The sequence below is a fragment of the Oryzias melastigma genome, linkage group LG9 (genome assembly GCF_002922805.2).
Source record: "Oryzias melastigma strain HK-1 linkage group LG9, ASM292280v2, whole genome shotgun sequence".
Classification (NCBI taxonomy): domain Eukaryota; kingdom Metazoa; phylum Chordata; class Actinopteri; order Beloniformes; family Adrianichthyidae; genus Oryzias; species Oryzias melastigma.
In genome coordinates this window covers 11,646,087-11,660,559 of record NC_050520.1, presented here as the reverse complement: position 1 = coordinate 11,660,559, position 14,473 = coordinate 11,646,087, and the positions used below count along the sequence as shown (strand labels likewise).

Here is a 14,473-nt window from a genome sequence, read left to right as displayed (position 1 = left end):
GACCGAAACTAATCGAGGTGTCATGTCAATGCAGCCACATTTTTGAATGGCCCCCCTGCAGAGGGGGCGTAGCATCCCCTGTCAGAAGGGTGGGCTGGGGTGGTGTATTCAGAGGGTTTTTAGTTGGACTAGCATCCTTCTGTCTACCTCTGCCTTGGTGGACATTGGCACAATTGTTGGATGAGCTCCAGGTCTTGAGGTCAAATGTGTTTCTTTCTTTTGGATGAGGGGGGGTCTCACATTCCATAAATAGCTGCACAGCTCCTACGACGAGTCCTCCTGTGTGCCCTGAAAGTTTGTGAGGCTCTGATCTGAGCAACAAAGAGCGACTGCATGCTGTCAGCACTCACACGGAGAGAAACCGGAGCAGGGAGCAGCATGAACACGGGAGTCACCCGTCCAAACAGAGGACGCTTTAGACCACATGTGTCAAAGTCGAGGCCCGGGGGCCGGATCCGGCCCTCTAGATCATTCTATCCAGCCCTCCAGATCATTTTATTATGACCCGATGTTATCTTGCACTTATTTCTAATTTGTGTGATTTTTACAAAATATATATATTAAAAATATTGAAAGTTATTTAAGGTTTAAGTTGATTTATTCTGGAATAATATTCCTGCCTGTTTTTATTCACATTGAAGTTAAAAAGTTACGTTTTAATGTTTTAAAGATGTGGTTTTAGTGTGTTCAATAAATGTTTATTCTGTCCGGCTGTGGAGTGATTTTGCCACCATATTGCAAGCAACAAGAGTTAAGAATAAAAATTCATAATTTGCAAAGAAAAATATTTCATATTTGCTTTCAAAATATTTTTGCAATTGCAGCTCAAATGTTTTTAGATGCGTTGTGCCTCATTTTGTGAAACGTATAAATGCTAAATCAAAGATGCGGTGAAAGTGAGATGAGACAACAAATCTAAAAACATTTGGGCTGCAATCGCAACCATATTTTTTGAACGTAAAAAAAAAGTTTGTCAATGTAAATTAAAAAGGTTTTGAAAGCAAACATTAAACATTTTTATTTGCAAATTATGAATTTTTATTCTTAACACTTAACATTTTGTTTGTGATTTAGAAAATTTTGATCACAAAACTGATTTTTGCAATATGGTGGCACAAAAATCACTTAGCTGGCGTCTCCAGCATGAACCTCATCTCACCTCAGTCTGTGCTCACTGACCTATTTTTTTTGCTCCACTGATCACAAAGGCCTAAATCCTGCAGCAAGGATGCTGACAATCCCAGAGCAGAGTTAGTGAGTTAGCGTTTATTATTTATTGCAGCCGTCATTTCAGAGCACCACTCTTTGGTTCACGGACACAATCTGTTCAAGTTTCTACCATTGCAGAGCAAAATGTCGTCATTCCAGTTTTATTATGTATTTATTTACAATTTCTTGCAAATACAAAAACAGGCCTACATAACAATGTACTGTTTGGCACTTTCACCTCACAGCAAGACGGTGGCAGTTCAAGTCCCAGCTGGGAGTTTTCTCTGAGGATCTTACAAGTTCTCCTGGTGAATGAGCGTTTTTTCTCTGGCGTCCTCCCACAGACCAAAAACCTGCTTCATAGGTTATAGGATGACTCTAAACTGTCCCTATAGGTGTGAGTGTGTGTGGTTGTGTGGCCCTGCAAGGGACTGGCGACCCATCTGGGGTGTACGCCGCCTTTCCCCGAGAGTGGCTAAGATAGTCTTCAGAGTGAAGACACGCATCAAAGACAGGAGGAGAACCAACGGGAGGAAATGCTTTCAGCTCTTTGTGTTTGGAGGAGAAAAAACAACTACAGGGGGTGAAATGGTCGCATTAAATTTTAATGATTAATTAAAGACAAATGAATATGTAGTTTCATATTAATGTTGTTAATCTAATTTGTATCTATTATGTAAGGAATAATTCCTGACAAGGACCGTTATCATAAATGAATGGATGACACAGAGGCCTCACACAGTTTCTTCTGTGAAGTCCATTCATTTCTGATACTCAAAGGACATTTTTCACCCATTATACCATTGTCATTTTCCAAAGAAATATATATTCAATCAATTATTAGTACTTTAATCTTGTAATTCTTTATGCTTTAATCGTATTTCACAAAAAGCCGACTGTTTCATCCATTGAGCGACGTGTTGCCATGGTAGCAGCTACAGAGCCTGCACTGACCTCACTCTGCTGCAGCTGAGAAAAGATGTATATGTTCTAAACATCATGATAACCAAAGCGAAGTTTCAGAGAAAAGATGTTGCTTGTTTTGTTTCAATCACAACAAAGACACAGAGTCCAAAATCTAAAAAGTTCAGTTCCTCCGGTGTCACCTGCTTGAGTCTGTTTTGCTTTGTGATAATCTGTGGAATAAGGTATTGTATGTCAACATATGTATTAGGGTATTTAAAATAAGTTTATGGTCAATATTTTTTAGATTTCTCAGAAAAGTGTTAAATTAGGGCACTCTGTACCTGATGGTTCTCTATTATTATTCTTTTAGATTAAAAAATGCTCCTTGGTGGTATAAAAGTAAAATTCGGAAGTCAAAAAACTTCATAAAGCAACTTTTGATGTTGTATTTTGATCTTTTACGGTGCATCATCACGCCACAGATGAGCCATGATCCAGCATCCGTCCTCTGACATCACAGACGGTGGAAACACACTCGTTAGGGGATTTTAGTGTTCTATTTCAGGTCCTCACACCTTTCTGGTCTTTTTGTGTCCAAAATCCCCCTCCTAAAAAACTGCCTCTGCTTTCTCTCACTTCCTCTTTCCACAGTGGCAAACTTCTGCAGCCTGGAGTTTCACAGAATCTGAATTATTGTTATTCAGAAGGAGGAATTTGAGCTTCAGAACAGACCTGACTGATCCAACCTCTCAGCCTCTAACTGACATAAAACGCAGCTTTGTGGAGTCCATGAGTTTTCATTGAAGTTACCGAAACAATCCATTGTTGATCAAAGACCACCAAATGCACCTCCAACATGTCAGAACAGGTATTCTGTAAGAAAACGTTTGAATGTGATAGGCCAATGGATTCATTATCCTAAAGACATTGAATAACATTTTTTTTAAAACTGTCAGCAATACTAAAGGAGAAACAAATACAAGATACACCCCACAAACAATCAGATGAACAGTATGAAGCCGATGCTATATTTTGAAATCGGTTGTTCTGATTTTATTAGAGCTCAAATTTGTTTATTATCTGTAACAAGTTTTTCATTGGCAGGTGGGTTGGCTCATTAAAACTCTCACTTACATCTTAATCTTCATTGATAGAGTTCAGTCAGGAGTCGTACAACCCCACCAAAAGGGTAAAACACCAGTTGTGCTGCAACGTCTGCCATTGTCAACGTCACTTCTCTACTTCTCTAGAGATTCTTTTTAACTTCTGAAGACGTTTAGTTATTGTGATTTCAAGTGTAATGTCAAATGAAAGCTGGGAGATGTGCATGTACCCAGAAAAGAAACCATTTCTGGCATCTGGAATTCTGGAAGCCTTTTCCATGCTGAGTCAGGCTCGCTAGCTTCAGAGTTGGTCGGCCTTTTTGACGATGTCCAGTTTTTCCAGAAAGTCCATCTTAAGAATGGCTTATGAAAAGAAGCATCTAAATCACAGAAAAATGTTTATATATAAATGTTTATAAATTATGTCAGTAACTAAATCAACTTCTACGCCCTCTTCTATTCTTAACTCCAAAACAGCGAGTAATTCAAACAAAAATCCAGTGCAGCTACAGCCTACAGCCTGAAGAACAGAAGAAGTTAGTTTGGTCGTGCGAGCTTTGATCATCCAATCAGAGGTGAATATGTCATCTTCAGTCCTTATGAAGCTACAGAGTCTCTAACTCAAATTCGGATTGGTTTAATCAACATCAATGTGTTTGATCCATATTTGGCTCTGGGTTAATCAGCAGTACTTTTATGGAAAGCTGCCGCAAAGACCTGAAGTGAGGACAGTATGAGTGTAAGGCAGACTTTGATGAACCTAGCAACAAGTGAGAGCTAAAATCTGATTGGTTAGAAACTTTAAAGTGAACATAACAGTGACAGCAGCTTAGTCGGAGCGTAGGGCTGTGAGAGAAGCTGACGGAACAGTTTTGGTCTAAAATATATTTTGGACAGATATAGATTTATATATAAACATTTCTGTGTGATCTAGATGCTTCTTTTCAGATAATTGTAGGCCTTCACCGAAGGCTTTGCAAGCTCTGACAGTATGCAACTAAATTTTTCCTATGAGGGTGGTGTATTTATAACAAGAAAACATCTTTTATGCTTTGTAACATATTTTTTTTTTTACAAATTTTATGGCATGTTAAAAAAAAGAATCATTATTTTACTAAACAAAACAAGTTTGACAGTTCTTTTTAAAAATTAAAAGCACAAGTTTTAAAAAATCAATTAGATAAAGTTTCAGTCTTAAAGACGTTTTGCCTCTTATCTAAATTTTTTTGATTATTTTTATTAGTAGTAGTAGTACATTATCTGTTTAGTGTATTTGTGAACGAATGGCTGTGTAGGTAAATATCTAATGTTTGAGCACATATCCGTTCACATTAGGCTCCACATCCAGAGAACTTTCACTCAACCATCAACACCTTCTTCATCCTGATGCCGGCTGGGATTGACTGTGGTTTTGACTTGGATCAGTTCAGGTGTAGGTTTTTAGTTTGGAGATGAAAATTACGAATGACTGGAAAAAAATATTAAAAATGTTCAAAGTTACTCAAAATACATGATAATGCTATAATTTTTGCTTTTTTTAGAAATTATTATTCCAGCAAAATAATAATAAAAATGGACTAAACTCTGACTTCCTTTGTCTGATGCGTGTTCCAACAAAAAAAAATCTCCTCGGTCTGTTGCAATGTGTTTATTGCTTTTATCTGCAGGTTTCCAATCTTTACAGTCCAAGCGAAAACCAAACGATCACTCCAGCTGTGACAGACTTTGTTAGCCAAATTAACGTGGTCAACAAATTATATGATCACAGCCTGGGGCATTTCATACACCGGTTACTTTTTTTTTTTTTTAATCTGAAGAAGGCTTGTTTAGTGATGCCACAATGTAGGTGGCAATGGTCTAACCTTATGGGGAGGGCTGCCCATCGCTCCCAAAACACTCTACACCGCCGGTGAAGAGGGGGCACCTTTCCAAACTCCGTGTGCTGACAGCTGCCGCTAAATTGCACTTGTGCCACCTCATTATGGCTCCTGCAGTTATACAAGTTTATTTTTGTATTTTTTCTGCCAAAGAATCCACTAACTGTCATCCGAGCTGTCCTGATCCCCATCCAACCTGTTTGAATGGTGACAGTCTCATTGAGTGCTGTTGTTGCCTGATGTTTAACAAAGTCTGGAACACAAGCCCCTTTTCACACGGCCGCCACATTCCTCCTCTGAAAGGTCTTTACTTTTGAGTGTTCTCTCTAAAATTACATATTTAGTAGTTGTAATTACATTTTTACAAATGAAGACAAATATTGAAGAAAGTTTATGTGAAGTCAAAACCATGAAAACATTTCAATCTATTGATATCATAAATAAATAAAATGAAAGAAAAAGGTGTTTTTTTTCTTCTTCTTTTTTTTTCTGTGAAACGGAAAAGTTATACCTCATATTACTGTAACAGTTTTGCTTTAATAAATGCGCTTTTCGTAATGTTGGTGAAGCTGTTTTTGGTTTGGCCCGTCACGTGGTTCAGAGTTGCTGTCACGTGACGTAACATGCGGAAGTTCGATACCCGGAGAGTGTGAGCTGAGCTCGTGCGTGCTTTTCGAGGACTTGAGAATGAGCGCTCGGGTTAACGCTTGCGTGACAAAACCACAAGGTAAAGTGTGCGTGTACGGAGCACTGCGCGCGCGTCCGGGTGCTGTTGGGTCAGGTCACAACTGCGCATGTCCAGACTCCGGCTTAGCTAGCAGAAACGTTTGACAGTTCCCACGTGACCGACTAGATCACTGAAGCAGAGGTGATTTGAGGTTTCAGGGACTGTCACGGGTCTTTGAAGCACGCATGCGCAGTACTACCTGTGTGACAAAGTCAGTAAGTAGTCAGAATTGGTCACGCTAACTCTGAAGCTAAAGACTCAGTGTCTTGCCTTTGCCTGGCAGTCTGACTTTCTTGAAAATAAACGCAGTGATGTTTTCTGGAGCATTCAGCCAGTGTTTAGGTCTGACGTGTGCGCATGTGCGGGCTCTGGGTGTAACCCTTGAACTATCCTTGGCATGTTTACATTAAAAATGGGGTCATCTGGACCCCACAAGACAGTACAGCTGAACTTTTTTTTAAATGTTTTTTTTATTGTTTTTAATCTTCACTTCTGTCTGTGGCAGACATAAAATCCTGTTCACATTTGTCATGTCAGGGGTCACACGCCAATATAAGGGTGGGTTCATCTGGATCCCCTAAGAGAGCACGGGGGTTAACGATGGGACTGGGTTTTGACGTAGGGAATACTCATACTTGAATCTTCTGGATCAGATCGTGAGAATCCGAGTTCTCAGATACTCGTTTCAGTCCCGTTCCACTGCTTGGTGTTTCTCTTATTTTTTGTAATCTCAAATGTTCGTTTTCCTGGACTTTCCTTGAGTGATAGAAGGTTTGTTGTGTTAGCATCGGTGCAGGAATAGCCTCCTAGCATAGTTTACATATTACTGTCTTCTGCTCATCTTGAATCTAAAATGCAACCAAATCACAGACGTTCCCTCTTTAGCTGAAAGTTCTTCTTCGTGGTCCGTCTGCATCGCTGTATCTGTCTGCTTCAACTCAGAGGAAACAGCTTCAAGCTCTTCCACGTCCATCGTTCTGCACTCGTGTTAACCTAAAGCCTGTCGTAAAACTCCTGTAAGTGTGAATCAAAGAACGTAAAGCAGCTTTATGCTAAAAAAAAATCACAAGACAGAGTTTCTTTGAGAAGAATTTCTTTTTCATTTGTCGTTATTTTCACTTATATAATTGTTTTGTGTACACACTGATGAGGTTCGGACTATTTAATTACATATTTGACATAATTGATCAAATTTGGTAATAAACAATGCAAACGATTGAAGAGAAATGACATGATAGACACTTTTCTATCACCAATGTAGCCACGAGGGGCCCAAGCCAGGGTCTGCCTGTGCCGGTCCCAAGCCCAGATAAATACAGAGGGTTGTGTCAGGAAGGGCATCCAACGTAAAATCTTGCCAATTCAAATATGCGAATCAGACCTACAAAATCCATACCGCATCGGTCGAGGCCCGGGTTAACAACGACCGCCATTGGTGCTGTTCACCGACAGGGTGCCGGTGGAAATTGGACTACTGTTGGTGGAAGAAGGAGAGGAGGAAGGCGGGTTCGTAGGGAGAGAGAGAAGAGGAAAGTCACTAGTGTTGGACTGAGAGTTGGGACTTTGAATGTTGGAACTATGACAGGAAAGGGTAGAGAGTTAGTGGACATGATGCAGAGGAGAAAGGTAGACATACTGTGTGTCCAGGAGACCAGGTGGAAAGGTAGCAAGGCTAGAAGTTTAGGAGCAGGGTTCAAGTTGTTCTATCATGGTGGAGATGGGAAGAGAAATGGAGTAGGAGTTATCCTAAAGGAGGAGTTTGTTAGGAGTGTTGTGGAGGTAAAAAGAGTGTCAGATAGAGTGATGAGTCTGAAGATAGAAATGGAGGGTGTCATGTTCAATGTTGTTAGTGGGTATGCCCCACAGGTAGGATGTGAGCTGGAAGAGAAGGAGAAGTTCTGGTTGGATCTTGATGAAGTGATGATGAGCATCCCTGGAAATGAGAGAGTTGTCATTGGTGCAGATTTCAATGGTCATGTTGGTGCAGGAAACCGAGGTGATGAGGAGGTGATGGGCAGGTTTGGTATCCAGGAGAGGAATGTAGAAGGACAGATGGTGGTTGATTTTGCAAAAAAGATGGAAATGGCGATAGTGAATACATTCTTTGAGAAGAGACAGGAACATAGAGTGACCTATAAGAGCGGAGGTAGAAGCACACAGATAGACTACATCTTGTGTAGACGGTGTAATCTGAAGGAGATCAGTGACTGTAAAGTAGTGGTTGGTGAGAGTGTTTCCAGACAGCACAGGATGGTGGTGTGTAGAATGACTCTGGTGGTGAAGAAGATGAAGAAAGAGAGGGCAAAGGCAGAGAAGAGGACAAACTGGTGGAAGCTGAAAAAAGAAGATTGTTGCATGACTTTTAAGAAACAGTTGAAACAGGCTCTGGGTGGTCAGGAGGTACTCCCAGATGACTGGATAACTACAGCTAATGTGATCAGGGAGACAGGTAGGAGTGTACTTGGTGTGTCATCAGGAAAGAGAGTTGATAAGGAGACTTGGTGGTGGAATGAGGAGGTGCAGGAGTGTATACGGAGTAAGAGACTAGCTAAGAAGAAGTGGGACACTGAGAGGACTGAGGAGAGTAGACAGGAGTACAGGGAGATGCAGCGTAAGGTGAAAGTAGAGGTGTCAAAGGCCAAACAAAGAGCTTATGATGACTTGTACGCTAGGTTGGGTAGTAAGGAGGGAGAGACTGACCTGTACAGACTAGCAAGGCAGAGAGATCGAGATGGGAAGGACATGCAGCAGGTTAGGGTGATCAAGGATAGGAATGGTAATGTGGTGACAGGTGTCAGTGGTGTAATGGAAAGATGGAAAGAATACTTTGAAGAGTTGATGAATGAAGAGAATGAGAGAGAACAAAGAGTAGAAGAGGTGACGGTTGTGGAGCAGGAAGTAAGAAAGATTAGTAAAGGTGAAGTGAGAGGGGCTTTGAAGAGGATGAAGAGTGGAAAGGCTCTTGGTCCTGATGATATACCTGTGGAGGTATGGAAGTGTCTAGGAGAGATGGCAGTGGAGTTTTTGACCGGGTTGTTCAACAGGATCTTAGGTGGTGAGAAGATGCCTGAGGAATGGAGGAGAAGTGTGATGGTGCCCATTTTTAAGAATAAGGGAGATGTGCAGAGTTGTGGTAACTACAGAGGAATAAAGCTGATGAGCCATACAATGAAGGTGTGGGAAAGAGTAGTGGAAGCCAGACTAAGAGCAGAAGTGAACATTTGTGAGCAGCAGTATGGTTTCATGCCAAGAAAGAGCACTACAGATGCAACATTTGCTTTGAGGATGTTGATAGAGAAGTACAGAGAAGGTCAGAGAGAGCTCCACTGTGTCTTTGTAGATCTGGAGAAAGCTTATGACAGAGTGCCCAGAGAGGAACTATGGTATTGTATGAGGAAGTCTGGAGTGACAGAGAAGTATGTCCGAGCAGTGCAGGACATGTATGAGGGCTGTAAGACAGTGGTGAGGTGTGCTGTAGGGGTGACAGAGGAGTTCAAAGTGGAGGTGGGATTACATCAGGGATCAGCTCTGAGCCCCTTCCTGTTTGCAATGGTGATGGACAGACTGACGGATGAGGTTAGACAGGAATCACCATGGACTATGATGTTTGCAGATGATATTGTGATTTGTAGTGAGAGCAGGGAACAGGTGGAGGTGGAGTTAGAGAGGTGGAGGTTTGCCCTGGAAAGGAGAGGAATGAAGGTTAGCCGCAGTAAGACAGAGTACATGTGTGTGAATGAGAGGAACCAGAGTGGAAGAGTGAGGTTACAGGGAGAAGAGATAAAGAAGGTGGAGGAGTTTAAGTATTTAGGGTCAACAGTACAGAGTAATGGAGAGTGTGGAAAAGAAGTGAAGAGGAGAGTGCAAGCAGGTTGGAATGGGTGGAGAAAAGTGTCAGGTGTGATGTGTGACAGAAGAGTTTCAGCACAAATGAAAGGAAAGGTGTACAAGACTGTGGTGAGACCAGCCATGTTGTTTGGACTAGAAACAGTGGGACTGAAGAAAAGACAGGAAGCAGAGCTGGAGGTAGCAGAGATGAAGATGCTGAGGTTCTCTTTGGGAGTGACCAGGATGGATAGGATCAGGAATGAATACATCAGAGGGACAGCACATGTTAGAGGTTTTGGAGATAAAGTCAGAGAGGCCAGACTGAGATGGTTTGGACATGTTCAGAGGAGAGACAGTGAATATATTGGTAGAAGGATGCTGAGTCTAGAGCTGCAGGAAAGAGGTCTAGAGGAAGACCAAAGAGGAGGTTTATGGATGCAGTGAATGAAGACATGAAGGTGGCTGGTGTTAGAGTGGAGGATGCTGAAGACAGGCTTAAATGGAGAAAAATGATCCGCTGTGGTGACCCCTGAAGGGAAAAGCTGAAAGGAAAAGAAGAAGACACTTTTCTATCGCCCACACGATATGTATTCTCATATCGCCCAGCACTAGTTAGTACCTGTGTACTCAAAGAAGATGAGGATGTTTCCATGTTTCATAGAACAGTATTTATCAAGCTTTTTTGAACCAAAGGTCCACCTTTTCCTTCACTAAAACTACCAGGCACACCAGCAACCAAAAACATAAAAAGCACAAACTGTGTGTGTGTGCATCTTCTCCCCGTCCTGGGTCAATGACTGCACAGGTGGTTTGGTAGAGTTTTTACGCTGGATGCCATTCCTGACTCAACCCCATGTTTTCAATTAGGTTTTTTTTTTTTTTTGGCTTATTGCAGCCCTGTGAAGCAAACCCAGGTTTCCAGCACGCCATCTTAATCTTACTCCAAACAACAGAAGCACAAGGGAGCAGAGAGTTGGGAAAATAAAATCTCTAATTTTTCAAAAACACATCGTCCTGAACAACAAATTCGAATTAATTGATTAAATTGATTTATTGCCCAGCTCTAACCATCATTAGCTTTAGGTTTGGACTGTTTAAGCCACATGTCAACTAAAAATAAATAAAAATTAAGGCAATCATTTATTAAACCTTTTTATGAATCATGCAGCTTCTTCCCTTCATCTGTTTCCAAAATCTCCTCTGAGGGGGCATGGCTTTTGGAGCTGAGCTTAGCAGCTCCGCCCCTATCCCCTGTCTGATCATGATAGCTCTGTGTCTCTCTAACATAAATCTTCACCCTCCTAGATAAAACATCCATCAATCTGGGTAATGTCCAGCCGTATGGTTCTGATCCGGATGTCAGCTGGGACGAGGAAGTGAAGATCTTCATGGACAGAACTTCCTCCAAAATCCTGATTCTTTCTCCTCTTTTAGCTAATTCTCCAATGTTTATTGACGTTGCTGTGATCAATACATTCAATCATTGGTTTCTCAGAGTTCTTGATAAAATAATCAAAGCTAACATCAAAATGCTCTTTCATTGATTTACAATCCTTTCCAACTGCGGTCAAATGAGCCGCCGTTCACATTTCCGTGGTCACATCAAGAAGCTCCGTGGAGTCTGGTGGAGATTTTCCAGCGTTCTCAGTCCTGCTACCGGAAGTATTGGATGAAACTCACACCAAAAATCCAGTGATGCTGATTTGACCACAGAAATGTGAACGGCGGCTCATTTGACTGCAGTCAATGTGAAGATACCATCTTCTCTTCTCCAGAACCTGAACTAGACACTAGGAACAGATGAGGGTTTAGTGCATGTGCAGCAGAGCTGATGATGGAAAGAAGATCATTCATTCAAACAGAGTCTGTCCAAGACAGTTTGATTGATTTAAAAGGAGAAATACTCGGAAATGCAAAAACAAAATGATTTCTTATGACATTTGTTCTCTTTCAGAAGAAAAATGACACACAGTTAGAAACTCTCAAAACAGGATTTTCCTCAGACGTGGACTTTAAATCTAATGAGGTCAGCATCTGAAACAAAGGAACTGCAGCCCGATCCAAATACTCCCCTTCTCCCTCTCCCTTAGCCCTTCTCCTTGATTTGAAGTGGCAGTTGAAGTCAAAGTCGTGTCTGGAATTATTATTTTTTAAGTTTCACACTCCAAACAGAGGGGTCCAAAGTCCGCTATCGCGAGAGTAAAACGCATCGCGCGAAGAAACGCTTTTCTTCCCTTTGGTGCGCTCTGAAGCGCAGATGTTTATATTTAAATGTAAGTAATGACTTTGTGTTGTAGTGTGACCTTTTTAAAGTTACAAAACCGCTGTTGTTATGGATATTAAACCGCTGGAAGCGCCGCGCTAATGCTAGCGGACTGGCGAAGTTGATGACGTCATTGAATGGAAGTCACGTCCGAAATATTAGACACTATTTTTTTCATCACCCCCCGTTTGGAGCAAGAACGGAGGGATAAACGAAGGGGGAGGGCTAAGGGAGAGGGAGAAGGGGAGTATTCGGATCGGGCCTACGTTTCACTAAAGATAAAGTTTTGGTCTCTCTGACTCAAATAGAACTAAAGTGCATTTTGTAGTGCTGAGCGCTCACAACTGTATTCAACTTCACTACACTGACTCTGTATACTGTACAATGCTCTTAGTCTGCAGAAAGACTTGATCTCTTTAGAGAGCAGATGTTCCTTCAGAGACATTTCACTCTGATGGGGTAGAGGTTCAGGGATCCACTGAAAACATTTAGTCTCTTTATTGTGTAACACTTTCTTTAAACCCTTCATCGTCCACCATGGAGGGGGGTCAGGACATTTTCTTTCTGAGGTGTGCAAGTAGCTGTTCTTGTCACAAAGGCATCCAATAAAAAAGAACTACTTTTTTACCATTAAAACAACATTAGAAAAAAAAATTGTTACCACATTTCTCATTTAAAAACATTGCCGCAATACTGTTACAGAAAACACAATGGACATGTGGGCTAAGCGTAATAAATAAAATCGTCATCACTAATGTTAAGCGTTAATGTTAAAGTTAGTTACAGCTGTATCAGTATGAGTTAGTAGTAATAAGTTTGCGTTAGGTTACCTTGAAGCCAATCCCTCTTCATTGTTATCATACTCAGTCACAGCGTGCTTTCTCTTCAGGTGTTCATGTATCGCCGTAGACACGCCATGGAACGCAAGTTCTGCAGCTATTGCCCTGGACACTTTTGTATTTCTTTTTCTTATGTTTCCCACACTTTCAAACTCAAGTTAGCGTGCTATAATGGTACCCGAGCCTTCCTAGAACTTCCTGCAGCGTCACTACTGACCTGGATTAGCACTACTGCTCGTGTGTTAAAGACAATGGCAGACCGGCCTTAGAAAGCGTTCACCGTAGTTTGAGAAAAAAAAAAAAAAGATGCGTCAACTATTAAATTGGTCTTTAACCATTTTAATAGTGGACATAATCACAACTTGTGACAGCCCTAGTCTCTAAATGTGATTTACGGAGACAGTTTAAGGGTCCAACTTTTTCCTAAATGAGAGCAATTGTTCAACGTTGCTGCAAAATCGCAGTACAGTCATTTTTATCAAGAATGTCATAGCTATATAGACAGCTATGACATTCTTGATAATAGGAACCAGGTACACACTAAAAAAAAAGTATTTCATATACAAACTACTCTGTGGGAAATCTGGACCTGTTTGGATGAACACAGAGTTGATATCCTGACAATAGTAAATGTTTTTTAGACCAATTATGTGAACCTGAATAGTTTCCCTCAGCACACCTGACCATCTCTCATAGCACACTAGTTGCCCCACACTGGATGAAAAACACCATCAGAGAGCATCAGATGAAATTCACTGTTAGGGATTTTTCCTCATTTTATCTGAGAGAGAAGAAGAACTTCAGATTATCTAATCCAGTGCTTAACTCATATTCTGTCCTCAAAACCCATTACTTTTATAGAAAAATGCTTTGTGAAGTGGACCTGATGTGTGTCTTTGTTGTCCAGGTAAACGAGAGGCGGAGCGTTCAGTCAACTGGACAGAGGAGGAGACTCAGGTGCTTCTGTGTGCCTGGAGTAATGAGCGTGTGCAGAAGGCTTTGGCGGAAAACCTGCGTAACACGCATGTCTTCAAGCACCTCTCGGCCCGCATGAGTGAAATGGGCTTCTGTCGGAGTCCGCACCAGTGCCGGCTCAGGGTCAAAACACTCAAAGCCAACTATGTAAGAGCCAAACTACAGAGGAGCGGAAACACCTCCCAGCCCTGCACGTTCAAATACTTCCCAGAAATGGATGCCGTGCTCGGTCGAAGGAGGGAAGGAGAACCCTACTCTGTCTCTGTGGATGACATGGCAGGTCACTGCATTCAGAGAGCAGAATGCATCCCAATGGATTCAGATCTTTCTAAAGACGCTGATAGACTTCATCGTTATTCATCAGAAAGAAGCTTTGGCTCCTTGGAAGAGAGTGAGATTGATCCTGAAGTCAAAGTGGAGTCAGCAGAGGAGTCAGCAGAGGAGAGCAAACTCGGACTTGCAGGATGTTCACAACTCCAAAGAGACCAACAGAGACAACAAGTCCACTTGCAAGCCGGTCTGCAGCCACAGAACAGCAGTAAGTCTTCACAAAAGCTTCAAATGATGGGATGGTGACCCACAAAACTGTCAGAAATCAAAAGTGAATGTGTCACCTGGGTCATCCTTGAGATATCCTCACCAGTCGAAATCAGAATGCCTCCTTCACAATCATTAAATAGAGATAATTAAAGAAAAGTAAAAGCACTTGTGCTTCTACATTTATTACCGTATTTTTCGGACTATAA

The 14,473-nt window shown here is 41.5% G+C and overlaps 1 protein-coding gene across 1 annotated transcript in view; it reads left to right on the top strand.

Moving 5' to 3' along the window:
* Nucleotides 1-4,470: 4,470 nt before the first annotated feature.
* Nucleotides 4,471-14,473, top strand: part of rasgef1ba (RasGEF domain family, member 1Ba) — a 35,064-nt gene continuing 25,061 nt past the window's right edge. The window contains exons 1-2 of the transcript XR_004948424.1: nt 4,471-5,822; nt 13,660-14,265. The gene's annotated coding sequence lies outside the window, so the exon portion shown is untranslated. The remainder of the gene's footprint in view (nt 5,823-13,659; nt 14,266-14,473) is intronic.